Below are 27,492 nucleotides of genomic sequence, written 5' to 3' on the forward strand. Positions count from 1 at the left end.
GAGTGAAAAGATTAAGCGTGAGATCAGATTGATGGACCCAACCCACAAGCCACTACATTCTGTGGGAGGAAATATCTCAGGGGTAAGGCAGGGTTTTCCACATCTTGTCTCCTCATAACCCCCTCCTGGGATAGAGTGCTGAGAGAACTGTCCCAAGCAGTGGGTTGTGATGATAGGCAAAAGGGGGGTTGAGGGAACAGCTGCAGACCTGCTGCTTCTAAGCTCACTCCCACCCCGTTCTGGGCCAATACAATTTTATTTATTTGCTCCCTTGGATGACTGTACCTTGGGTCCCACTTTCTTCAGGATGCCAACTGCACTAGCTGTGTGCGAATGACGTATCTTGTGCATTTTAACTTTTTTTTTTCATAATATAAATATTCTGGTTTTGTATTTTTGTGTATTTTAATCTAAGGCCCTCATTCCTGCACTGTGTTCTCAGGTATGTGCGCAATCTCAGGGATAAGTCGGCAGCAGCTCCAGGTCTGCACAGCAGGAATACTTTCTGTTGCTCTATCACCAGAGAGAACAACTATTTGGAGCGTATAGCCTATTGAACTACCTCATTTTTGCCAATTAGACCTGGCTTTTCTGCCACAGTGTCCTCTTGAAACCCCTCCATCTTCAATGTTTCATGGGAGACTAGGTTTTAACTGGGTTGCCCCATGACTTGGTCTCCTTCTACTGAAAGATTGGAAATTGGTCTGAACAGGAAAAGGTGGTACAGAGAGGTTAGGAGAGGCTGGGCCAGGTAAAAGGTGCAGAGAGGGGAAGCCAAGTTTAGGCAGAGGTCATCTGTATGTGTGATAAACGATTCCTGTTCCAGACCTCTAATCCCAGGGCATAGGACTCGCTTTACATACCAGGTCCATCCTTCACTGGATTGGGCTAGGCCTAACATACGCAACAGGGTGTATTGTATGTGTTTTTGTAACAACTGTGAGTTGGTAAGGACAGGTTTTAAGAATGACGCCTCTGTACCCATCTTGAGCTGCCCAGGGATGGATATATGAAGCAAGGACAAGATCCTTAATCTTTAACAATTCTGGACTTTTCCTCCTTGGTTTCCAGAGAGACCATCAGTGATGGTTTCTTTGTGGTTCCCAGAGCCAGTGTCCTGCCCTGCTACAGCAGTAATTAGTGTCATGGTAGCTAAAGGAGAAAAGGGGGTTTCGTTTACATGCTGTGAGATCACTGCAAACCTACCTCACTGTGTTGTAACAGGGCAAATGCAATAGAAAGCATTGGGTGATGTGTGTCTGATCCTGGGTTCTTGTCTCCCCCAATTGCTGTCCCCCTCTAGTTATTGTATTTGTCTGGGCTTCGTAGGACTTCACAAGTAGCTGATTTGGTGATTGCTAGGTGGCCTAGTTTATGTAAATATAATGTGTTGGTCTTCTCCATGTTCTTTTGGGGTTTTATTGTTTACAAACTTCTTTTTATATTGAGAAAAATAGCCAAAGCATCTTTGACAAAAGGTCTGCACCAGCCAAAAAGATCTGAAACATAAACTTGGGGGGCCCTCTTCTTGAAGTGGGAAGTCTTGAACTACACTTTCTTTTGTGTTCCCCTTCCCCTGTTTCCTATTTCGAACAAGATCTTCTGTCCTAAAAACTGTATTCCTACCCCCTCTTCTTTCCCCCTTCGTGCCCCCCCCAAAAATAGTCCATACACCTATACGTTTAATTTGTGGGGTGTCTGTGATTAAATGATATGTGCAAAAATCCTGAAGAAGCTAAGAACTCACCATCCCTTGTTCTCAATCTCCTGAGTCATGACCATTCGTTGAATTGATTCATGCCAAACAGACTGCTGTCTTTGGATGGATTAAAACCTACTTTAATCTGTAATCCTAGAGTAGAGAGGAGCAACGAGGGGGCCTTCCATGTAGAAAGTGGGGTTGGGAGACCACGAAAGGAAAGATGAATGTATAGCCAAGTCACTCAGGAACTTTTATGCAGGTGTAAGAAACTGATGTCAAAGTGGCCACAAGATTGTTTAATAGGAGACGGACGAATGTAACTCCATGTTTACTGCTAGAAACCAAAGCTTTGTGTGAAATCTTGAATTTATGGGGAGGGAGGGAGGGTAGAAAAGCATGTGCCTGTTCTTCATCCCTTCCCCTCATTACTGAACTGCAGGAGACTGAGCCCCCTTGGGCTTTGGCGACCCCATCTGGGCAGTGTTTATTTGTTGGTTGATTTTGCTGTGCCAGGTACTTCCTTTCCCATTTGCTATCATTTTGTAACACCCATGCTGACCCTTTTCCCTTCCCCTTCTTTTCCTTGGGAAAATACAATGAATAAAGACTTATTGGTATTGAAAAAAAAAAAAAAAGTTTAAATTTTTTAAAATTTCCATAACAAATTTAAAAATTAAAAAAGTATAAAAAGAAAATAAATATCACTTGAAATTACATTATCTGAGAGTATATATTGCCACTTTTAATGCACATATATGTTATATATTTATATATAAAACAAATATATAATATTTATATATTTATATATATCAAATATATATATATAGTGATCACATAATATATGGAGTTTTATATCCTTAATTTTTCACTTAGTATGAATATTTTCCCATGTCAGTAAGAAACATGATCGCTAATGGGCATATTACATTCTATTGTATTTATCACAATTTAGTTGATAATTTTCCAGATTTGAAGCGTTTATAATAATAATAATATCTAATACTTATTTAGTATTCACTATGTGCTAGCCATACCTTTGATGCTTTACATATATTAACTCATTTAATTTTCATAACATACTTTTGAGATCCCCACTTTACAGGTGAGAAAACTGAGGCATAGAGAGGTTAATAATGAAAGTCATAAGGTTGTCATTGGAAGCCGGTGAAGTTTTTTTTTTTTTTTTTAACATCTTTATTGGAGTATAATTGCTTTACAATGGTGTGTTAGTTTCTGCTTTATAACAAAGTGAATCAGTTATACGTATACATATGTTCCCATATCTCTTCCCTCTTGCGTCTCCCTCCCTCCCACCCTCCCTATCCCACCCCTCTAGGTGGTCACAAAGCACTGAGCTGATCTCCCTGTGCTATGCGGCTGCTTCCCACTAGCTATCTATTTTACATTTGGTAGTGTATATATGTCCATGCCACTGTCTCACCCTGTCACATCTTACCTCTCCCCCTCCCCATATCCTCAAGTCCATTCTCTAGTAGGTCTGTGTCTTTATTCCCGTCTTGCCACTAGGTTCTTCATGACCTTTTTTTTTTTTTCCTTAGATTCCATATATATGTGTTAGCATACTGTATTTGTTTTTCTCTTTCTGACTTACTTCACTCTGTATGACAGACTCTGGGTCCATGCACCTCACTACAAATACCTCCATTTCGTTTCTTTTTATGGCTGAGTAATATTCCATTGTATATATGTGCCACATCTTCTTTATCCATTCATCCAATGATGGACACTTAGGTTGCTTCCATGTCCTGGCTATTGTAAATAGAGCTGCAATGAACATTTTGGTACATGACTCTTTTTGAATTATGGTTTTCTCAGGGTATATGCCCAGTAGTGGGATTGCTGGGTCGTATGGTAGTTCTATTTTTAGTTTTTTAAGGAACCTCCATACTGTTCTCCATAGTGGCTGTATCAATTTACATTCCCACCAACAGTGCAAGAGTGTTCCCTTTTCTCCACACCCTCTCCAGCATTTATTGTTTCTAGATTTTTTGATGATGGCCATTCTGACCGGTGTGAGATGATATCTCATTGTAGTTTTGATTTGCATTTCTCTAATGATTAATGATGTTGAGCATTCTTTCATGTGTCTGTTGGCAATCTGTATATCTTCTTTGGAGAAATGTCTACTTAGGTCTTATGCCCATTTTTGGATTGGGTTGTTTATTTTTTTTGTTATTGAGCAGCATGAGCTGCTTGTAAATCTTGGAGATTAATCCTTTGTCAATTGCTTCATTTGCAAATATTTTCTCCCATTTGAGGGTTGTCTTTTGGTCTTGTTTATGGTTTCCTTTGCTGTGGAAAAGCTTTGAAGTTTCATTAGGTCCCATTTGTTTATTTGTGTTTTTATTTCCATTCCTCTAGGAGTTGGGTCAAAAAGGATCTTGCTGTGATTTATGTCATAGAGTATTCTGCCTATGTTTTCCTCTAAGAGTTTGATAGTGTCTGGCCTTACATTTAGGTCTTTAATCCATTTTGAGTTTATTTTTGTGTATGGTGTTAGGGAGTGTTCTAATTTCATACTTTTACATGTACCTGTCCAGTTTTCCCAGCACCACTTATTGAAGAGGCTGTCTTTTCTCCACTGTATATGCTTGCCTCCTTTATCAAAGAAAAGGTGACCATATGTGCGTGGGTTTATCTCTGGGCTTTCTATCCTGTTCCATTGATCTATGTTTCTGTTTTTGTGCCAGTATCAAACTGTCTTGATTACTGTAACTTCGTAGTATAGTCTGAAGTCAGGGAGCCTGATTCTTCCAGCTCCATTTTTTTCCCTCAAGACTGCTTTGGCTATTCGGGGTCTTTTGTGTCTCCATACAAATTTTAAGATGATTTGTTCTAGCTCCGTAAAAAATGCCATTGGTAATTTGATAGGGATTGCATTGAATCTGTAGATTGCTTTGGGTAGTAGAGTCATTTTCACAATGTTGATTCTTCCAATCCAAGAACATGGTATATCTCTCCATCTATTTGTATCATCTTTAATTTCTTTCATCAGTGTCTTATAATTTTTTGCATACAGGTCTTTTGTCTCCTTAGCTAGGTTTATTCCTAGATATTTTATTCTTTTTGTTGCAGTGGTAAACGGGAGTGTTTTCTTAATTTCACTTTCAGATTTTTCATCATTAGTGTATAGGAATGCAAGAGATTTCTGTGCATTAATTTTGTATCCTGCTACTTTACCAAATTCATTGATTAGCTCTAGTAGTTTTCTGGTAGCATCTTTAGGATTCTCTATGTATAGTATCATGTCATCTGCAAACAGTGACAGCTTTACTTCTTCTTTTCCGATTTGGATTCCTTTTACTTCTTTTTCTTCTCTGATTGCTGTGGCTAACACTTCCAAAACTATGTTGAATAATAGTGGTGAGAGTCGGCAACCTTGTCTTGTTCCTGATCTTAGTGGAAATGGTTTCAGTTTTTCACCATTGAGGACAATGTTAGCTGTGGGTTTGTCATATATGGACTTTATTATGTTGAGGAAAGTTCCCTCTATGCCTACTTTCTGCAGGGTTTTTATCATCAGTGGGTGTTGAATTTTGTCAAAAGGTTTCTCTGCATCTATTGAGATGATCATATGGTTTTTCTCCTTCAATTTGTTAATATGATGTATCACGTTGATTGATTTGCATATATTGAAGAATCCTTGCATTCCTGGAATAAACCCCACTTGATCATGGTGTATGATCCTTTTAATGTGCTGTTGGATTCTGTTTGCTAGTATTTTGTTGAGGATTTTTTGCATCTATGTTCATCAGTGATATTGGCCTGTAGTTTTCTTTCTTTGTGACATCTTTGTCTGGTTTTGGTATCAGGGTGATGGTGGCCTCGTAGAATGAGTTTGGGAGTGTTCCTCCCTCTGCAATATTTTGGAAGAGTTGAGAAGGATAGGTGTTAGCTCTTCTCTAAATGTTTGATAGAATTCGCCTGTGAAGCCATCTGGTCCTGGGCTTTTGTTTGTTGGAAGATTTTTAATCACAGTTTCAATTTCAGTGCTTGTGATTGGTCTGTTCATATTTTCTATTTCTTCCTGGTTCAGTCTCAGCAGGTTGTGCATTTCTAAGAATGTGTCCATTTCTTCCAGGTTGTCCATTTTATTGGCATAGAGTTGCTTGTAGTAATCTCTCACGACCGTTTGTATTTCTGCAGTGTCAGTGGTTACTTCTCCTTTTTCATTCTAATTCTATTGATTTGAGTCTTCTCCCTTTTTCTCTTGATGAGTCTGGCTAATGTTTTATCAATTTTGTTTATCTCAAAAAACCAGCTTTTAGTTTTATTGATCTTTGCTATTGTCTCGTTCATTTCTTTTTCATTTATTTCTGATCTGATATTTATGATTTATTTCCTTCTGCTAGCTTTGGGGTTTTTTTGTTCTTCTTTCTCTAATTGCTTCAGGTGCAAGGTTAGGTTGTTTATTCGAGATGTTTCCTGTTTCTTGAGGTAGGCTTGTATTGCTATAAACTTCCCTCTTAGCACTGCTTTTGCTGCATCCCATAGGTTTTGGGTTGTCGTGTCTCCATTGTCATTGTTTTCTAGGTATTTTTGATTTCCCCTTTGATTTCTTCAGTGATCACTTTGTTATTAAGTAGTGTATTGTGTAGCCTCCATGTGTTTCTATTTTTACAGATCTCTTCCTGTAATTGATATCTAGTCTCATAGCGTTGTGGTCGGAAAAGATACTTGATATGATTTTCAATTTTCTTAAATTTACCAAGGCTTGATTTGTGACCCATGATATGATCTATCCTGGAGAATGTTCCATGAGCACTTGAGAAAAATGTGTATTCTGTTGTTTTTGGGTGGAATGTCCTATAAATATCAATTAAGTCCATCTTGTTTAATGTATCATTTAAAGCTTGTGTTTCCTTATTTATTTTCATTTTGGATGATCTGTCCATTGGTGAATGTGGGGTGTTAAAGTCCTCTACTATGATTGTGTTACTGTCGATTTCCCCTTTTATGGATGTTAGTATTTGCCTTATGTATTGAGGTGCTCCTATGTTGGGTGCATAAATATTTACAATTGTTATACCTTCTTCTTGGATCAGTCCCTTGATCATTATATAGTGTCCTTCTTTGTCTCTTGTAATAGTCTTTATTTTAAAGTCTATTTTGTCTGATATGAGAATTGCTACTCCAGCTTTCTTTTGATTTCCATTTGCATGGAATATCTTTTTCCATTCCCTCACTTTCAGTCTGTATGTGTCCCTAGGTCTGAAGTGGGTCTCTTGTAGACAGCATATATATGGGTCTTGTTTTTGTATCCATTCAGCCAGTCTGTGTCTTTTGGTGGGAGCATTTAATCCATTTACATTTAAGGTACTTATCGATATGTATGTTCCTATTCCCATTTTCTTAAATGTTTTGGGTTTGTTATTGTAGGTGTTTTCCTTCTCTTGTGTTTCTTGCCTAGAGAAGTTCCTTTAGCATTTGTTGTAAAGCTGGTTTGGTGGTGCTGAACTCTCTCAGCTTTTGCTTGTCTGTAAAGGTTTTAATTTCTCCATCAAATCTGAATGAGGTCCTTGCTGGGTAGAGTAATCTTGGTTGTAGGTTTTTCTCCTTCATCACTTTAAGTATATCCTGCCACTCCCTTCTGGCTTGCAGAGTTTCTGCTGAAAGATCAGCTGTTAACCTTATGGGGATTCCCTTGTGTGTTATTTGTTGTTTTTCCCTTGCTGCTTTTAATGTTTTCTTTATATTTAATTTTTGACAGTTTGATTAATATGTGTCTTGGCGTGTTTCTCCTTGGGTTTATCCTGTATGGGACTCTCTGTGCTTCCAGGAATTGATTAACTATTTCCTTTCCCATATTAGGGAAGTTTTCAACTATAATCTCTTCAAATATTTTCTCAGTCCCTTTCTTTTTCTCTTCTTCTTCTGGGACCCCTATAATTCGAATGTTGGTGCATTTAATGTTGTCCCAGAGGTCTCTGAGACTGTCCTCAGTTCTTTTCATTCTTTTTTCTTTATTCTGCTCTGCATTAGTTATTTCCACTATTTTATCTTCCAGGTCCCTTACCCGTTCTTCTGCCTCAGTTATTCAGCTATTGATCCCTTCTAGAGTATTTTTAATTTCATTTATTGTGTTTTTCATTGTTGCTTGGTTCCTCTTTAGTTCTTCTACATCCTTGTTAAATGTTTCTTGCATTTTGTCTATTCTATTTCCAAGATTTTGGATCATCTCTACTATCATTATTTTGAATTCTTTTTCAGGTAGACTGCCTATTTCCTCTTCATTTGTTAGCTCTGGTGTGTTTTGACCCTGCTCCTTCATCTGCTGTGTGTTTTTCTGTCTTCTCATTTTGCTTATCTTACTGTGTTTGGGGTCTCCTTTTCACAGGCTGCAGGTTCGTAGTTCCCGTTGTTTTTGGTATCTGTCCCCAGTGGCTAAGGTTGGTTCAGTGGGTTGTGTAGGCTTCCTGGTGGAGGGGACTAGTGCCTGTGTTCTGGTGGATGAGGCTGGATCTTGTCTTTCTGGTGGGCACGTCCACGTCTGGTGGTGTGTTTTGGGGTGTCTGTGGCCTTATTATGATTTTAGGCAGCCTCTCTGCTAATGGATGGGGCTGTGTTCCTGTCTTGCTAGTTGTTTGGCATAGGGTGTCCAGCATGGTAGCTTGCTGGTCGTTGAGTGATGCTGGGTCTTGATGTTGAGATGGAGATCTCTGAGAGATTTTTGCCATTTGGTATTATGTGGAGCTGGGAGGTCTCTTGTGGACCTGTGTCCTGAAGTTGGCTCTCCCACCTCAGAGGCACAGCCCTGATGCCTGGCTGGAGCACCAAGAGCCTTTCATCCACATGGCTCAGAATAAAAGGGAGAAAAAATAGCAAGAAAGAGAGAAAGAGAATAAAATAAAATAAAATAAAGCTATTATAATAAAAAATAAGAAAAAAAATTGTTAAGAAAATTTATTTTTAATTTTTTAAAATAAATTTATTAATTTTTTATAATAAAAATAAGAAAAAAATTATTAAGAAAAAAATTTTCAATTTTTTAAATAAAAAATAAGGAAAAAGTTATTAAGAAAAAATTTATTAAGAAAAAAATGTTTTAAGTTAAAAAAAAAAATACGGACAGACTGAACCCTAGGACAAATGGTGAAAGCAAAGCTATACAGACAAAATCTCACCCAGAAGCATACACATATACACTCACAAAAAAAGGAAAAGGGGAAAAATTAATATATCCTGCTCCCAAAGTCCACCTCCTGAATTTGGGATGATTCGTTGTCTATTCAGGTATTCAACAGATGCAGTTAAATCAAGTGTTTGTGAGCTTTAATCCGCTGTTTCTGAGGCTGCTGGGAGAAATTTCCCTTTCTCTTCTTTGTTTGTGCAGCTCCCGGGGTTCAGCTTTGGATTTGGACCCGCCTCTGCGTGTAGGTCGCCTAAGGGCGTCTGTTCTTCGCTCACACAGGACGGGGTTAAAGGAGCAGCTGCTTGGGGGGCTCTGCTCACTCAGGGCGGGGGAGGGAGGGGTACGGAGGAGGCGGGGCGAGCCTGCGGCGTCAGAGGCCGGCGTGACGTTGCAGCAGCCTGAGGCGCGCCGTGCGTTCTCCCGGGGAAGTTGTCCCTGGCTCACGGGACGCTGGCCGTGGCGGGCTGCACAGGCTCCCGGGAGGGGCGGTGTGGAGAGTGAGCTGTGCTCGCACACAGGGCTTCTTGGTGGCGGCAGCAGCAGCCTTAGCGTCTCATGCCCGTCTCTGGGGTCCAAGCTGATGGCCGCGGCTCACGCCCGTCTCTGGAGCTCGTTTAGGTGGCGCTCTGAATCCCCTCTCCTTGCGCACCGCGAAACAAAGAGGCAAGAAAAAGTCTCTTGCCTCTTCGGCAGCTGCAGACTTTTTCCCGGTCTCCCTCCCAGCCAGCTGTGGTGCGCTAACCACCCCTTCAGGCTGTGTTCACGCCGCCAACCCCAGTCCTCTCCCTGCGATCCGACCGAAGCCCGAGCCTCAGCTCCCAGCCCCGCCCGCCCCGGCGGGGGAGCAGACAAGCCTCTCGGGCTGGTGAGTGTTGCTCGGCGCCGAGCCTCTGTGCGGGAATCTCCCCGCTTTGCCCTCCGCACCCCTGTGGCTGCGCTTTCCTCCGTGGCTCCGAAGCTTCCCCCCTCCGCCACCCGCAGTCTCCGCCCGCGAAGGGGCTCCGAGTGCGTGGAAACCTTTCCTCCTTCACGGCTCCCTCCCACTGGCGCAGGTCCCGTCCCTATTCTTTTGTCTCTGTTATTTCTTTTGTCTTTTGCCCTACCCAAGTACGGGGGGAGTTTCTTGCCTTTTGGGAGGTCTGACGTCTTCTGCCAGCATTCAGTGGGTGTTCTGTAGGAGCAGTTCCACGCATAGATGTATTTCTAATGTATCTGTGGGAAGGAAGGTGATCTCCGCGTCTTACTCTTCCGCCATCTTGCCCACGCCCCTGGTGAAGTTTTAATTGGAATGCAGCTAGTCCGGCTCTAGAACTTGAAGTCCTAACCACTATCCTATTACTGTTTGACTCATTGTATAAATATCTTTGTGGAAAAAAAATCTTTATCTGCATTTCTGATAGTTTCTACTAGGAATATTCCTAGAGGTGGAATATCTGGGTTAAGAGTTATGAAGTCTTTCAAACTCTTGAAGAATGCTGTACAGTTACCCTTTGGAAAATTCATACCAATTTGCATTTACACCAAAAGTGGGAAGAGTTTCCAGGCACACTGACTTCTACCAGTGTAATTTAGTTCCTGTTTTATTACCTTGAATTTGGGATCTCTCTGAATGGTTAAAATAGTTGAAGGATCAGGGCTCCCCTGAAAACAAAGGAAGTGCAATTTTATACAAATGAGTCATTTGTATATATATATACCTCAGATAATACTATAACCTTGTTTTATTGATTTATACATAAATGACTTTATGTCATCACTACTATATGTGTGATTGTGTACTCTGACTGCTTGTGCCCAAGATTTGGGGGTCATTACACCTGTCAAGGGTACCTTTCAAAATGTAGCCTTATTTTGACAACTGCTGTCACAGGTGATATTTAGGATACTTTCTCAAGCTTTTAGGCAGTTGGAAGTCCTATTACGTTAATGATCTTATACTGCTCTTTGGCTTAAAAAAATAACACAGTAAAAAAGTATCCTGCTCAAATGTATTTTTACTTTGCATTTGCTTTATGTGATGTGCAGAGAGTGTTACATGTATCTGCATTTCCAGGTAATAATAATAACCTTTGTTAATCTAGGTTTTATCTCTGGAACATAAATTCTCTACTACCATCCTGAATTCAAGGAACACTAAGACTAGCAGGCAGAAATCCCAATTTTTTTTTTAAAGAAAAGTTGAAAATTCCATGCACATATAACAGGGAAGAAAATTTTAGCAATTTCTACAGTGATCTGGACAACTTCAATTGGGAGTCTAAATTATTCCTTGTGTGGGATGAAAATCAATCATCTATCCTTCACTAGTTCTTTGGGTTAGTATTTTATCATCACTGTTTTCTGAATCTTCATCGAATCACGTGTCTCATTAGGCTTCATTAAGATTCTGTGTCTTTTAGTGACAGGTACAGCTTAGATTTTAAATGATTTAAAATCTAAGAAGTAAGTGCACACGGAGAGGCAGGCAAGAGGCTGGTAACCTGGAGCAAAATAACAAACACACATGCTACTGTGTAATATCTTGAAGCCTGTGTTGCTTGTGATTCTTTATAGTTTTTATTTTTAAGTGTGACTCTTGGTTGAAGCTTTGTCTTGAACAAAATGCTGTTGTTAATAGCGAATGAAATGACTGGAGCTGTGCTGAGGAAAAAAAGAAGTCAGCTGAAGGATTTAAAGCAGACCACTGCAAACCAAACGTTGCAATTATCTGCAGCTGAAAACAAGTAGCTTTTAATGTGTCCATTTGGCCAAGAAGAGAGAGGAGAATTATAGACCATTGCTCTTTCCTCTCTCACTCTCATACTCTGTCTTCTTCTTTATATAGTTTATCATCCATAATTTCAGGATGTATTTTGCTTCTTTAAGCTGTTTTATCTGTAGGCTTATGAGGTCACTCATGTGTGAATTCCTTTGTTAGTCATCTCACCTTTTGCCTTGATGATAGAAAATTGATCAGGCCTAAAGTACAAGTTCAATAGACAACCCCCTTGGTCCTTTGTCTAGGAGAATAGCTACCATTGAAGGCCATGAGCAGGTTGCTATTAATATGACAGCCTGCTCTATCTCCCACTGTAATTTATAATGAAATACCTAATCTCCATTATTTTGATCCAAGCAGGCGATCCCATGAAAAAGTCTTTTCATCCAGTTCCCAATGGCTGTTACATGAGAAATGGCAAACCAATAATTTTTGTCAAGTTTTTTAAGCCAACAGAAATGCTTTTCCACTGCTACAGTTTCAAAAGGCACAGATAAAGCTCATTCACTGAGATGAATGAAAAAGCCATCTGGGGTTTTTCTTTTTGACTTCCTTTCCTTTTCTCCATCCTTGTAATCAAATTTGAGCAAAATCAAATGGGGCTTTCTATGAAAGTACCTTTTGTTGATCTGAACGAGCTGGTAATTTACAAAATACCCTTCCTTTGTGAGGAAGGCTAAAGAAAAAAGAATCAGTAGCTTTTAAAGCTGGGCCTTAGTGGGACTCTAAATGCAATGAAAGCAGGCTGTGTTGAGAGATTGAAATGCATTTCAAAGCCAGGCCTGACTCGGGTACAAGGAAGAACAGACCTATGTGCATTTTGTAGGAAGAAAAATGTGAATGGAAAAAGGAGAAAGGGAGAGAAACGGGGAAATCTGGATAATACATTAAAGTAACCATAATTTTGGAGATGCATTCGTCTTATTGAAATTGTGTTCGTAACCAGTGATACCGAAGTCGGATATTTGCTCAATCAGGATGCTCAACAATTTAGCCTTTAAAGTTTGGAGCTACCTGGGTTTGTGGAGAAAGTCGGCTCGTGAAGTGTGTGATGTTTTTCTCCAACTTTTTCTTTTTCTTCTTTGCTTTGGGATCCTGTGGGAAGTACCTCAAGAAAATCTGAAGATGCTAATTTTCAGACAACTAATATTTGCTATTTTTTCCCTCTTTTTGCCTATTAGATTTCCTCGTGGCAGTGATTCTTCTTCACCCCTTTGAATTCAGAAGGATGGCATAGATACCTTAAAAACAGTAAGTAATGTGTGATATTTTCTTCAATTACTGTTAATAGTCAATCACAGTAAAGCTGAAATTTGGTTATTGGAGGAGTTTGGAATCATCATGCATGCTTAGAAGGAAAATAGGTTTTGTGCAGCATTTGCATTATTTGATGTGAATTACTTTTGGTTTGATTTAACTGTTTATCAACAATATTGTGCTAATGAGCATCTTTTTCACTACTGCTTTACCCAGTATATTCTGTGATAGCTAAGTATTGTGTGGCATGTAATGTATGCATTCTTAGCACAACAGTTCAAGAAACAATGCAAAAAATTGCAGGAAACTATCTTTGGAGATGTTATGTTTTGTTTCATGTACCACACAGGCTTCCTCACACATTTATAGCTTTGATTCCTATCAATCATGCTTTCTAAGGGACCTTTCTACTTGTGCTTAAAATAAAATTCTTGCATAAATTACATGAGCTTATTTCTTCAAAATAAATATCCAGAGAGGGAAGCAAGAGTTGTTTTGATATTATAAATTAGTCAAAAAATTTTATGGTGCTTTAAGCTACATTTCCTATAATTTAATCAAACATTATAACCAAATAACAAAGCTTTGTTTAGAGATATTATCCCCTTTTAAGAAAAGTGAAAAGTCCATTTTCAGCTTCCTAAAAATAAGACAGACTTGTGTTATCTAAAGACATGATACTTTGGACATGATACTTAGAGTACACGTCACAAGTATATTTTAAACGTAAGTGCAGCATTGGCATTTTTAAGTAACTATGGTGCATGTTTTAAATATGTAAATACCTTAATCAGAATGAAGCAATATGGGGCAGAATCAGTTCTAATGTCTCATTGATGGTTTGAACAGTATCTTCATTAGTGTGGGCACTGCCAAATCGAGTGTCACCTGAGAATTCCACGTAGGCAATCATGAGACTTTTCTTTCTGGAGCCAGGAAACAAGTTTTAATGAAACCAAGACCTATGTTCTTTAATCCTTAAGGCAACCATCAGAGTTTTTAGAGATGCTGAAATGGGAAATAGGATCCAGATGGTTTCACAGAGGTCTCTATGAGGGCCAAACCCTTTCCCCTTCTAACTATTCCTCATAGCAAATCTAAAGTCCTGGAAGTTTGTATTTAAGATGAAGTCTGTTTTCTATGCTTTTGCTGCTTTAGGTCTCTTTTCCAACTTCCTACAAAATTATCTTTGCCTGTGGTTTTGAGCCATTTGCTGCCTCCTAATGCCTAACTTTAAAATAGCACACATGGCGAACTGCCAAGAAGGTGGCAGTGGGGTATTGGTTTGTGCTGGTATTGAAGTTCCAAGGTTGTTGTTACCCATAATTTACAACAGTTGCTACAAAACAGATGATTAAAACCTGAGGAGGGGTAGGGAGGGAGAAGAGTAACATTAATTGGTGTACTTCTTCATGGATCTAAGTGTGGTTTCTTCCTGTGAAAATAAGTTGGATTGTTGTGCTGTCTATGTGGACACAACAGTCTGTACTGTGCCATTGCAATCACTGCCTACAATCTTAGATTGATAGAGAAACACAATATTCAAGAGCTTTTGTTTAAAAGATGTATTTAATTATACCATTTATACAGATTTTTTTTCTCATAATATTGATTTCATTCCTTTTTATAAAAATTAAGCTTGTTGTTAGGTTAAAATTGTTGCTATTTTTTTTAGTTCTTAAAAGAAAAAGCTTATTATTTAGGCATGTCATTGTTGTTTTATTGCTAAGCCAAATTAGTACCTGAGCAATAATACTTTGTCTTTTACTTACTAATTTCATGTCTAGTCAATCTTGTAAGCATTTTGCAAAGTTTCTCTTCTGTGTTATCTTTAAGTACTTTTGGTAAGAGCTAGAGGTAATTTGTTTTGGAGCAGTTGTAAAGAACGACTGTCAAGACATGTTAAGGAATGGATAATCAGGCCTGAAAATCAGCTAAGGTCCCTGCTTGCTTGGTTTATCAAGGACTGCCTGCTTTAGAGCTCGTGTTAGTGGAGAAATGAATGTTTCCTCTTTCTGTCAACATAGGTGTGAACATTGTTCTGTAAGTACCTGCATTTGGGGGAACTGGAGAGCTAGGTATTTCCCAGCTAATCGCTGGGGCAAGGGAAGCTTCTCAAATCTTTTGCTTACAGGCCTTCTATTCCTGGATATAACAACTCATATGCCATACACTGTACTATTTGCTAAGCCAAAACAAAAATAAAGACAAACAAACAAACAAAAACCCACTTCTGGAAAGTTTAGAAATCTGGATCTTTGTGGTATCTTCAGAAGTTATCAGAGGAAAGGAAAGGTCACACGTTTGTCAAAACTCTGAAGCATCTGAGATTTATTTTAAATTTGTTTAAAGATTTATTTTAGATATGTTTTCCTTTGCGTAAAAATAAAATTTCCTTGGGTTTTGCATCAGGAACTGGGTGCTACCTTTCCATTACAATGATGGTAATGATGTTTCAATGCATTCAGGGGCTAGCAATAAAATCCAAAGGTGGAGATGAGGCTTGTATAGCCCTAATCCTTCCAGGGTAGGGGCTTGCGTAAGCTCTGTCAGTAGAAGCTATTATCTTCAGCAGGATCAAATAAATGTGTCCATGATTTGATGTACTGACAAGCTATGGATTGCCTGACTAAACAGGGTGTGTTAAGTAGTCACATTCTCTAGTGTTCAGAATGCAGGAAATTGATTGGCCTGGTTTTAATTCCAGTTTTGTACTGATGATGGGCTGATCACTGGCATCTTTGGGTCTTACTTCACTCAGGTGTCAAATGGAATGTTATCTGTTGTTTGTTTCTTTTCTTGCCTCCTATGGATGGGGCAGACATTTTGGCGTAAATATGATGGTTGGGTCTGGTCAACTTATTTGGTGATGACGTGATGACAAAGAAAAGACCAAGTTTCTGCAAATGATGCCTCATTGCTAATCCCAGATGGGAGCCAACTTTAGATGACAAAGGGGCCAAGACAAGAGAGTTTGGGGCAGGTTTTAATCAATGTCAAGGTCATTCCAATTATTGGTCAAACAACTCTATGAAACTATAAGCATGACAGCAGCATTTAAAGTGGAAGAGAATACACCAATTTCCATTGTGTCCTAAAATTCACTATGGGGAAACTAGGAGCATAATAGACAGAAAATCTCTATTTATGTAACACCACTTTTTACAAGGGCTTTGATGCAGATTGTAAGATGACAAAATAGATATAAATAATGACTAAATAATTATGCGTAGGGAAAATAAAATTTAGTTTAACACAGGAAAAAAAGTGCAACACATCTGAAGGCTATATATTTCAATTTTTTTTTTTTTGAGTCACAGACTTGGCTCAGGGTTTTTAGCAGCTATAGCAAAAATGGAAAAAAAACCCATCATTAAAAGGGTAACTTCCATATAGTGAGCATTTCGTACATTTTAGCCCTAATCCTCATGAGAACCCCAAAGCTTGCTATCATTACCCTCATTTTATAGTGGAGATAATGCAGGATCAGAAAGATTCAGTGACTGGCTTCTGGTCATACAGGCAGCATGTAACTATGTGGATTAAATCCTGGGCTCTCTGATTCTTATAGCCTGGGCCTTCCTGGGGTAACACAGATGTCAGCTGTCCCTGCAGTCTCTGACACATGCATAACCTCTTTCTGTTTTTGTCCAAGAAAGCTTTCAGTGAGTCTTTTGCTTGCACACTGGTATATTTTCTGCATAGCTTTTCTTTTAAGTTGCTCAGGTCTTTGCTTCTGCTTTCTGGCTTAAGCAGTTGATGTTACATGGTTCTTGGAGCCTTGAACTTGATTGTCAGCAGTGTATCTCTTTTAGAAGAGGATGTCCAATCTGTCAGCCATTCAGAATTACCTATGTTATCGTAGTCTAATGAGTATGTTCTTCAAAGAGTGAATTGGAGGCTAAAAAAAAAAAATGCCTTTTGATGTTCATAGACTCCTTATAAAGTGCTCTAAAACCAAGAAAGATTGTAGTTTTTTTCTCCCACTAAGAGAGTTACAAGAACAGATTTAATAATGTATAATACCCTTCCTCGGAAGGGCAAGCTCTCTTAACATATATAAGCTAGCTCAGTGGGGGTAAAAATACATGGGTAAAGTGAGTAAGATACGTGGGTAAAGATGTGCTGTGAAAAAAATACCCCGAAGTTATTTTCAATTTCTTTCATAAACTGAAGGAAGAGCAAAGTACTTTATCCTATAGTTTAGCATTCTAACAGTTCAAAGATAGGGGCAAGCAGGACACAGTGAAATGAAGATGTGTGCAGAAGGAATGTTAAGGCTTCCCCTCCAGCTTCTGCTATGCAGAAAATTTGAATTCAGCTATGGCTTATGCATGAATTCAGGTTTTCTCTTGTTTGTTGGGGAAGCCAGATCTGGAAATAATGCCCTTCAAACACAGAGCAGACCTCTCTTCTCAACCTTGCTTGGATGACTTACCCAAAGCAACTTGGAAAATTTTTCTTTTTTGGACTTCTAGGTATGACCAAGGAAATGGCCCCGTGTATTTCTTCATAGAAAATTCTAAAATGGACAAGTTACTTTTCTGGCCTTCAAAAAAAAAAAAAAATGTCCAGATGCCCACAGGTATAGCACAATCCATGATCAATACAGTGTGAAAATAAGAAAAAAGAAAGGGGGAGGGGCTAGAAGAATGAAGGGAGGTAGAGGACAGAGGATGAGGGAGAGAAAGGGAAAATTCCAGGGGATCAAAAATGTTTAAAGACTTTATATCCTAAAGTCACACATTTTAGAGCTGCACTCTGCCTTAAAGAGTTCTGACACTGGATTATCAACTGGGAGGATGAGCAGAAGGAGGAGAAGGGTGACCCCCAGCCTGCTATGGGAGCAGGGTCTTCAGGTTGCTGCATATTGTTTCAAAAGGCATATGAACACATTTAATATTATAGTATAATTTTATATTTGGAAAATTCAACAAATATTGTTATGTTAATAATTTAAACATCAGAAACTAATGCTCCACAGGATCATCTTGGTCTCATGTCTGATGGAAATGTACAGAGGGTCAGTCATTCTCAGCCTGCAAAAACCTCTGGGTGAAAGGTGGGTAGCTGTACCAAAATGTGTTTGGTACTGAGGGGGGCATTAGATTTTACATTTTAACAAAAAAGAGAGTATAGGATAAAACAGGTTAAGAAGCACTTATCTAGACCAAGAAGAGCAGGCTTGGGAGGTATTCGTCATTCAACAAATATTATTGAGCACTCTACTGGGTTTGACACTCAGTTGAGGATATCTTTGCAGAGAACTGGATATATAAATATGGAGCTCAGGTGAGTTCTGGGCTCAAGGTAGAAACCTGGGACCATCTTGGAACAGAAATGTCTAGTAAGTTAAGGACCGAGAAGGGCACACTGTACTTAGCAACAAAGAGATTGTGATTGACTTTGCAAGGGCATTTTGGGTAGAGGGATGATGTGGAAACCAGATTGTGGTGGGCTAAGAAGTGAGTGGGAGGAATGAGAGAGGAGATTGCATCTATGGACAATTATTTCAGTCAGCTTCACTAGGGAAGGATTTGGGTCAAAGCTAGAGCAGAACTTGGGCATTAAGGGAGAGTTGTTTAGATGGGAGATAATTAAATGCAAAGTATTTTATACATATAAGATAGTTAAACAACTATAATTCACTGAATGTTCATAGAAAATGCATTATGAGGTGGAATGGCAGATAAAGAATGCATAGTTCTTGCTCTCAGAAAGTTTGCAAGCTAGGTTACTCAATAAGACCAATCACTAATCACAGTAATAGCCTGGAAATATTATGGCTCATCAAAGTAGTATAAACGGTGCTATGTGGATTAAAATATCAAAGATCAAAAGTTATTCACCCTGGGTCTCCCCTGGTGGCGCAGTGGTTACGAATCCGCCTGCCAATGCAGGGGACATGGTTCGAGCCTGGTCCAGGAAGATCCCACATGCCACAGAGCAACTAAGCCAAGCACCACAAACTACTGAGCCTGTTGCTCTAGAGCCCGCGAGCCACAACTACTGAAACCTGCGCGCCTAGAGCCCGTGCTCCGCAACAAGAGAAGCCACTGCAGTGAGAAGCCCGTGCACCACGACGAAGAGTAGCTCCCGCTTGCTGCAGCTAGAGAAAGCCCGCGCGGAGCAACGAAGATGCAACACAACCAAATAAATAAATAAATTTATTTTAAAAAAAAAGTTATTCACCCATGTGGGATCAAGAAAGGTATTATGGAGAAAGCAGACCTTGAAAGGATGAAAGATTACAACAGAAGGAGTTTGGGAACCAAAGCACAAAGAATGTGGGGTTTTGGGTTATCATACAATAGTCTTAAAAGATCATAGAGGGCACATTGGACTTTTACTGTGGGGGCTTTGAATTCCGAATTCATAGGTTTGGTTCAATTCTGTGAGCACGTGGAAGGTTTTTGTATAAGATAAGGACGTGGTCCACAGATATACGTTAGGAAAATGAACTTGGTTACCACACCTGGAAATGTTTGGAGTAGGTTGAAAGTAAGGAAGCTGGTTAAGAAACTTGTGAAATAGACCAGGTGAGAGGGAACCAGAGGCTCAATCAGAGTAGTGACAGTAGGAATGGAATGAAAGAGAATTAATTCACTCATTAATTCAACAGAAATTTACTTAGGGCTTACTATGTGTTAGGCTGACGTAGCGTCTCTAATCTCAAGGGGCTCCCAGCCATATGTCTGATGTGAATAAGTTCCATAATAGAGGGATGAACTCAATGGAAAGAGATCACACAGGAGGGACGGGTATGTGTGTGGAAGAAACCAGAAACCAAGGGAGTAGACTTTCAAGAAGGAAAGAGAGAGTGCTATTACCAAAGGGATAGAGTAAAAGGAGTCCTGAAATGATTCTGTTGGGTTTTTCAACATGGAGGATGTTAATGATGTTAACAGCAGCAATTTCACTGAAGCAGAACTGTTATGGATTGAAGATTGATTGGGAGGTAAGGAATTGAGGACAGGGAGACAGGAGAAATATTTTAGAGATAAACATATGGTAGCTGCTGAGGACAAGGTAGTGGAGAGTAAGAGATAAAAGATGATTCTATGATTTTAAGTCTCAGGGAATGATGGCATCACTTGGCAAAATAGAGAAGTCAGGAGAAAGACTTAATTTTAAGGGAGCTTTGGTTTTGCCCTTGATTGAGTTTGAAATATGAATAGACATTTAGTCCATGGTTTGAAAAAAGGATAAAAAAAATTTAAAGTACTGTTAAGGCTACACACAGCTAGTTTTGATTTGTATAATAAGGTAGTTGAAGCCAAAGTCATAGAAAGTACAGTTGACCCTTGAACACTGTGGATTTGAACTACACAAGTCCACTTACATGCAGTTATTTTTCAATAGTAAATATTACAGACTACATGGTCATTTGTTGAATCTGCAGATGTGGAGAACCATGGATATGGAGGGCCAACTATAAATTATACATGAATTAACCACCGCACCACCACCAGTTGTTCAAGGGTCAACTGTAAAACTGTAGAGGGAGGAGAAGAGTACAGAGGACAGGAGAAAGGAATGAGAAAGCAGATTAGAAGCCAGTGAAGCTGACTAAAAAGAAGTGGTCAGAAAAGCAACAGAAACCACCAGGGTGAGTTATGGCAGCCAAGGAGAATTTTGTTTTCATGTTTGTTTACTCTTTGGTGGTTAGAATGTTATTTACTTTGAAGCAGAATAAGTACCAAAAAATGCCACTGATTTTTGAGAGCTAAGAATTTTTGGTGTTCTTGGGAACCATTTGTTCTCAACTGGGAACAGCCATTTTAGTGGATTGATCAAAAAAATAGAAACCAAGTTGCAAGGGGTTAAGGTGTGAGTAGGATATCTTTTTTATTGTTGCAGGGAAGATGAGAGAAGACCTTAACTTGAGATTGTGGCAAGGCTGAGAGGAAGGCTGAGCATGTTTATATGTATAACTATATGAGAAACAGTGTCATCAGGGGTGAGAACTGAAAGAAAAAGTGGATAATTGATGAAGAAAATTTGGGTAAACAGTATGATTTAGCTTCTATCTTGGTGTTTCTGTCAGAACTCAATGAGATAATGAGTATGAAGTATCTGACACATTAGTTGGTTTTTAATAAATGTGACCTATTTGTAATTTGGAGTCAGGTGGAATAAAGAAAGCATTATTGATCACCTGCTCTATGCCAAACCCGTGTTGTTTTACCTCACTTTCACGACAGCCCTCTGAGCTAGGCATTGTCAGTCAGTTTTATACACAATAAAACCTAGAGGTTGAGGCCTTGCCTAGAGTCACAACAAAGTAAATACAGAGCTGGGATTTGACACACATACTAAAGATATCATTAGGCCTTGTGATTTTTTTGAATAGTTTCGGTCTCACATGGGGTAAAGGAAGTAAGAGAAGTAACTTGAAGGAATCCTTATTGATGTTCTCTGTAAAATGAGAGGTTAGGCATCTGCTGAGAATGAGGAGGTCCGTATAGAGAGAAGGGAATGAAATAAGTGAAAGACTTGAAACAGCAACTCCAGGGTGTTAGTGCATCATTAAGAGATGAAGAAAAGAGGTGAAGTTTAGGTAGCATGTAACCTTGTTACATAAGGATATCTTAAGGTGAGGTCTCTGATACTGCAGCAGTATCTTCTAAGTCAGGGATAAGCAAATTTTTTCTGTAAAGTGACAGATTGTAAATATTTTAGACTTTGTGGGTCATGTGGTCTCTGTTGTAGCTACTCAACTTAGTTGTTGTATCATGAAAGAGGCCATAGGTAATGCATAAACAAATGAGTGTAGCTGTGTTCTAATAGAACTTTATTAATGTTGGGCAGTGAAAATATTTCATATGATATCATAGTGGATAATGTCATTGTATATTATACATTTGTCCAAACACATAGAATGAACAACACCAAGAATGAACCCTAATGTAAACTGTGGACTTTGGGTGATAATGATGTGTCAGTGTAAGTTTATCAACTGTAACAAATGTCCCACTCTGATGAGGAATGTTGATAATGGGGAGGCTCTGCATGCGTAGGGTCAGGGGCTATATGGGAAATCTCTGCATCTCCCTCTCAATTTTGTTATGAACCTAAAATTGTACTAGGAGAATAAAGTTCTTAAAAAAAGAAAGAATAATGGACACTGAAATGTTAATATTTACATGTCATGAAATATTCTTCTTTTGATTTTTTTTTAATCACTTAAAAATGTAAAACCATTCTTAGCTTGAGGGTAGTACAAAAATAAGCAGTGAACCACATTTGGCCTATAGGCAGTAGTTTGCCCACTCTTCTTTTGGGTACTTCTTAGAATATAGATTCCTGGGTTTTACACTAGACCAACTCAATCAGAATAATTGGGGGGTGGGGTCCAGGAATCTGCATTTTAAGAGTGTGTCTCTGTGTGTGTGTGTGTGTGTGTGTGTGTGTGAGTGAATATACCATTCTGAGACTACTGCTTAAGGACAGAACTAGTAAATAGAGAATGGCTGGGCATGGTTCCCTGAAAAATACAGAGTCTTCAGGTCTCAAATCACAAAGCAACGCTCAGCAGCACAGGACTGGGAGCCAAGGAGGGTCCATAGTGGTTTGGTGCTTGGCATGGAAGCAATGGTGGAAAATACAGGGGCAGGGAATTCTAGGCTTGTGATTAGTGCTTCACTGAATGACCATCCAGGGGACCCAGACTTGGCAGGAAGGCAAAGAAAGACAGAAGGAAGCTGATGAACTCAAAAAATCAGGAGGATTGGAGGGATTAGGCTCATGAGAGTAGGACACAGACTTGGAAGTCAAGGGTTAAAGGGGGATGAACAGATGTCTGTGGTTAGAGAGGACTTTCAGAAGAGCTGTGAACCATGTTGAAGTATGAGGTAGGGCCGCATCAGGAACTGACCAGTGTTGTAGAGATGGGTGTCACTGGAGGTGAGAGGTCAAGGACTTGTGAGGTCAGGGGCCTAAGGAAAGTTAATTCAACACAGTTGGACAACACAACTAGATTGAATGTCCAGGATGAAAATGCAGATGGCCAAAGGAGTGAGAGAAGAGCCTTGTCAGCATGGGCTAGCCTGGCCAAGGAGGCCTGGCGAAGGGTGTATAATATTTAGACAGGTAGAGAGCAAGGGGAGGAGGAGAGAAGAGATGTTCACTGATCATCTACTCTGTGCCTCTTTAGTGGGCCCTTACGTATATCAACTCATTTGACCTTTGCAACAAACTGCTGAAGGGAGCATTATTCCCATTTCAGAGGTGAAGAATCTAAAGTTCATAGAGGTCAGAGTCCAAAGTTGGGACTTCCCTGGTGGTCCAGTGGTTGGGACTCCATGCTTCCACTGCAGGGGGCACAGGTTCGATCCCTGGTTGGGGAACTGGGATCCTGCATGCGGTGCGGTGTAGCCAAAAAAAAAAAAAAAAGAGAAAACTAGAAAAAAAAAAATTAGAAAAAAAAAAAGTCCAAAGTCACACAGAGAATAAAATGAGAAATTGGTCTTTATGGCTGGGAAGCCCATTATCTTTTTCTTTTTCTGTTTTATTTTGTGTATCAACTTCAGTAGGTTTTTCGGTAGTATCTTCCTAAAGCACTGTGTTCAGAAGGATTCTGAGGTAGAAACTAAGGTCAGAAAGAGTTGTGATTAATGAGTAAATTTTCCATGGGCAAAGGAGGGGAGAGCTGTAGCTTCCATTCCTCGTATTTGCCATTCCCTATGCATGTAAACTGCCTAACCAAGGGGAAAGATATTCCAATTTAGGTGGGCTGAGGTTTAGTGAGCAAAGAATAAGAGCTGAGAAGGAGCGTACTATCTTTAATAGACTATGGCAGGACCAACTTGGTTGGTTGGAGGACTCAGATAGAGGCACGGAGGGACTAAGCCTGTGAATAGGATGACAAGTTCCAGGTTTTGAGTTTGGCTTGATCCTGGGAACAACAGAAGGGTCTTGTTTGTTTGTTTTAAGCAGGAAAACGACATAAAAATGATGGTGTAGGAAGTTTAGTCTGGTGGTTGAGAAAGGGATTCAACAGAAAGGCTATTATCAAGGTGTGAAATGTTAGAAGGTTAGATCAGGGGAGTTACTAGTGTATGAATAGCAGGAATGGAAAGCAAAGAGATATTTCAAAAGAATTATTAGTATTTGATAACTACTTAGACATAGGAAATAACATAAAAGAAGGTAGAGTCAAGGATGACTAAGGTAAGATTTTGTTATGTGTATTTCAGTGAAGCTGGTCCATTCTGAGAGAACCTTCTAGAAAGAGTCCCATAATCAAATATATTTGCAAACAGTATTTGCTCAATACTCATTTTCGAGACTCACAAAACACATTAGCATATATAAGGCTCTGAGAAGTCCTGCCGAAAAGAAACCTTTTAAACTGTATTTAACTCATCTTTCTTCCAAATTAACTGAACAAAATATCTCTTTCTTACATGAAAGTGTGGCTATACAACACATACTCTGGAAAATGCTGGAAAAAATTGTGATGCCATGATCAAAAAATAAGGAAGCTCTTTTGAAGTGAACAGAATGAATTTTGTTTGGGGCTATATTGAATTTGAAAGCAGGTCTCTTGGAGGAGAGACATTCTGGAGTTTGGTGAGGAGATTAGGGCTAAAGGTGTAGATTGCAGAGTAATAAGCATAGAGGGGATTGTTGAAGTTAAGAGTGTCTAACAGAAGCTGTTTGCTGGGGCAGAGGGGTAAATGCTTGTCAGTTCTCTAAGTTAGGGAATGGGAAATGGCAGATGAGGCAGCTAAAGGACACAAGGGACCAATGGACAGACAAGTATGAAGGATAGGGTAGTGCCACAAAAAGTAAGGGAAGAAATGATTTCAGAAGGGGTCTGTGTGTCAGATACTGTAGAGTGTGAGGCAAAGCCGCTGTGTTTGGCAAGAAGGAGGTTACTGGTTACCCAGCAGTCTGCTCATGTTGGTGCTAAGCATTCATTCATTCATTCCACAAAAGGGTATTGAACATCTTCTCAAAAAAAAAAAAAAAAAAAAAGAACCCACAATGTGACTCCTGCTGTTCAGCAGCTCAATTCGGTCTCCTGAGGAGACATTTGTCACATATAAGTGACAAATGTGCTAACAACAGAGACGTCAACTGTTACTGAGGCATGGGGGAGGGAAAGACTATACCTGCTGTCAAAAGCTTTAAATACCTTGTTAACAGAGGTGGTTCTTGGTGACATTGTGAAGTTGGGGACGTGTGTGTCTGTGTTGGTTCCTGAGTCCAAAGTCTCTGACCTCTTTGTTGGTGCCTCTTCTCCACTTGCTTGAGCTTCCCCAGGGTCCTCTTGCTCTTAGGCAAGAATCTAAACCCTTGAAGCCATCAGTGATGGGAAGTTTGATGTGCCTCTCTTTAGGTGCTATTACATTATAAAAAATGAACAAAGCCAGAAAGAGAATGTCTGAACTTCTGAAAAGGTGCTTTTTTTTCCTAAACACAAATGTTTAAATGACATTTTAGCATACTGATAGCTAAAGTGGTTAAATATTAAGAAAGAAAGAAAGTGGTTAAAATATTATATATTTTATATATAATAATAATAAACATATACATAGTGTATATAGCACATATCATATATGTATGCTAATATATATATTAAATGTATATTTATATATTTAATGTTTTTGCAAACAAGCTTTGACTTATACTCACCAGACATTAGAAGCCTGTCATCAAAATAGGTGGTGCCATATGTTCAATATTTAATCAGTTTTAATACTTTCAAGGCATAATATATGAAAATAAAATAATTAATAACATTTTTATAGTTTATTAGAAAACTGTGGTGAGAACAAAGAAAGAAGTGAAATGAATAGCCTAACTTTAATATAAAGGAGACCTGATTTTACGCTATCAATAACATTAATATTAAACTTCAGAAAGAAGAGAGTTCCAAAAAAATAAGCCATATCTGTTTCTACAAAGTGACTAATATTATGTTGGCTTCAGGAAAGGTTAACAATTTCGTGGCGTGACCCAGAGCAAGACAACTTACAGCTAGGTGAGGTTCTCATGCCTCAGACATGTAAATAACAGTAATAATTGTAATTTAGGAGTACCTACTCTGTGCCAAGCAATTTGTAAATTATTCTTTGTACACTGTCTCATTTACAACAACTGGGAGGTAAATATTACAGCAACCAAGGAGGTAAATATTATTATCCCAAATTTATAGATGATGAAACTGAGGCTCAGAGAGGACAGGAAAGTTGCCCAGCATCATAAAGCTGGGATTTGAATTCCGTCTGTGCAAAACCCATATTCTTTCCACCTCTCCACCTGTGAAGTCCTAGTACTGTGATGAAATGTCTTTTAAGTTGGTGTCTGCCTCTTCACAAAATGACAAAAGGAAGTGGTAGACTGTCAGAAGCTTATGATAAAAGTAGATTGGGCTGTCTAGGTATTAGGGAAGTGCTCCAAGACATTCCTTCATCACTTAACTCTCAGGTCTTGAATTATGGAACATTCTGAAAATCCTTGGAGGTAGTATTAAAATTTAACAGGTATAAACCAGAAAGGTGAGTAGATGCTAATGGCAGTGGAAAGGAAATTGCCTGTCAACTTTGTTCATCCTGGAGATATATGGTGAATTTATTATAAACACCAGATGAAATTACACACCATCATGGGAAGTAGTGTACATGAATATTGTGCTCTATGTTTCAAGCTATTTTAACTTACAGGAAAGAAGAGTCTTACAGGTCATGGCTAAATTCCCTCTTGTTTGGGAATGATTTTACCCAAGGTAAGTTGAACTCAATAACTGTATGTTTCAGGGAAATTTAATACTTGTTTCTGTCTGCCCAGAATGTGCTCTCCCGTTCCCTTGATCCCTTACGTCTCTGCTCACCACATAAAGAGTTCTACTTTTCTTACCCGAACTTTCTTGTTTTTTTGTCTTTATGTTTGCTTTACCCACTCCTGGCTTTGGATTCTCATCATTTCATCCTCCTGTTTTCATTTTGTTTTGCCCTTTGGGGCAGGGGTGGTGATGGTGGTATATTTCTGACAAAAACCTTCAGTAAAAGTTTGTTCTTTGCTCTTGCAACTTTTGTTGTAATCTTGTACAACAGCACATCCCTATTCTGTTTGTTTCCTTTAACTTTAGCCCAAGACCTTTTACAGTTTCCTCAAACTGTCTCTCAAAATATTATAGTTTTTATTCTTACTTTTTTTTGAGGTGCTCATTTAAGACATTATCATCTAACTTCTCCACAACAGTCTCTCTTCATCCTACCCTTCTCTGTTTTTCTTTATTCCTTTATGCTGCCTTCATTTTCTGTCTTACTTCTTTATATATTTCCTCTTATTTGCACCTTCATATTCCTGCTTTTCTCTTTTCTAGAACTTTGGGCTGAATAAACTTCTCCCTGTGGTATTCTTTTCCCATAACTTTTCTCTGAAACTCTCCTTTATCTTTTAACTTTAATTCCCTTTTACTCTTATTAAACCCAGTCCCCCAAAATCCATTAACTTTTCTTCATTCTTCAACTAAAAACCTTTCCTTCAATCTATTCCAGACCCATCAGATGTTTGAATCACTTCCTCACCTCTGACTTTCTTCTTGACCTTCTCTCAGCTACTGTATCACTATCCTCTGCACTGAAATTGTACTTACCAAAGAAGTTCTAA

Source organism: Balaenoptera musculus, chromosome 4 (assembly GCF_009873245.2).
Source record: "Balaenoptera musculus isolate JJ_BM4_2016_0621 chromosome 4, mBalMus1.pri.v3, whole genome shotgun sequence".
NCBI classification, from domain to species: Eukaryota; Metazoa; Chordata; class Mammalia; order Artiodactyla; family Balaenopteridae; genus Balaenoptera; species Balaenoptera musculus.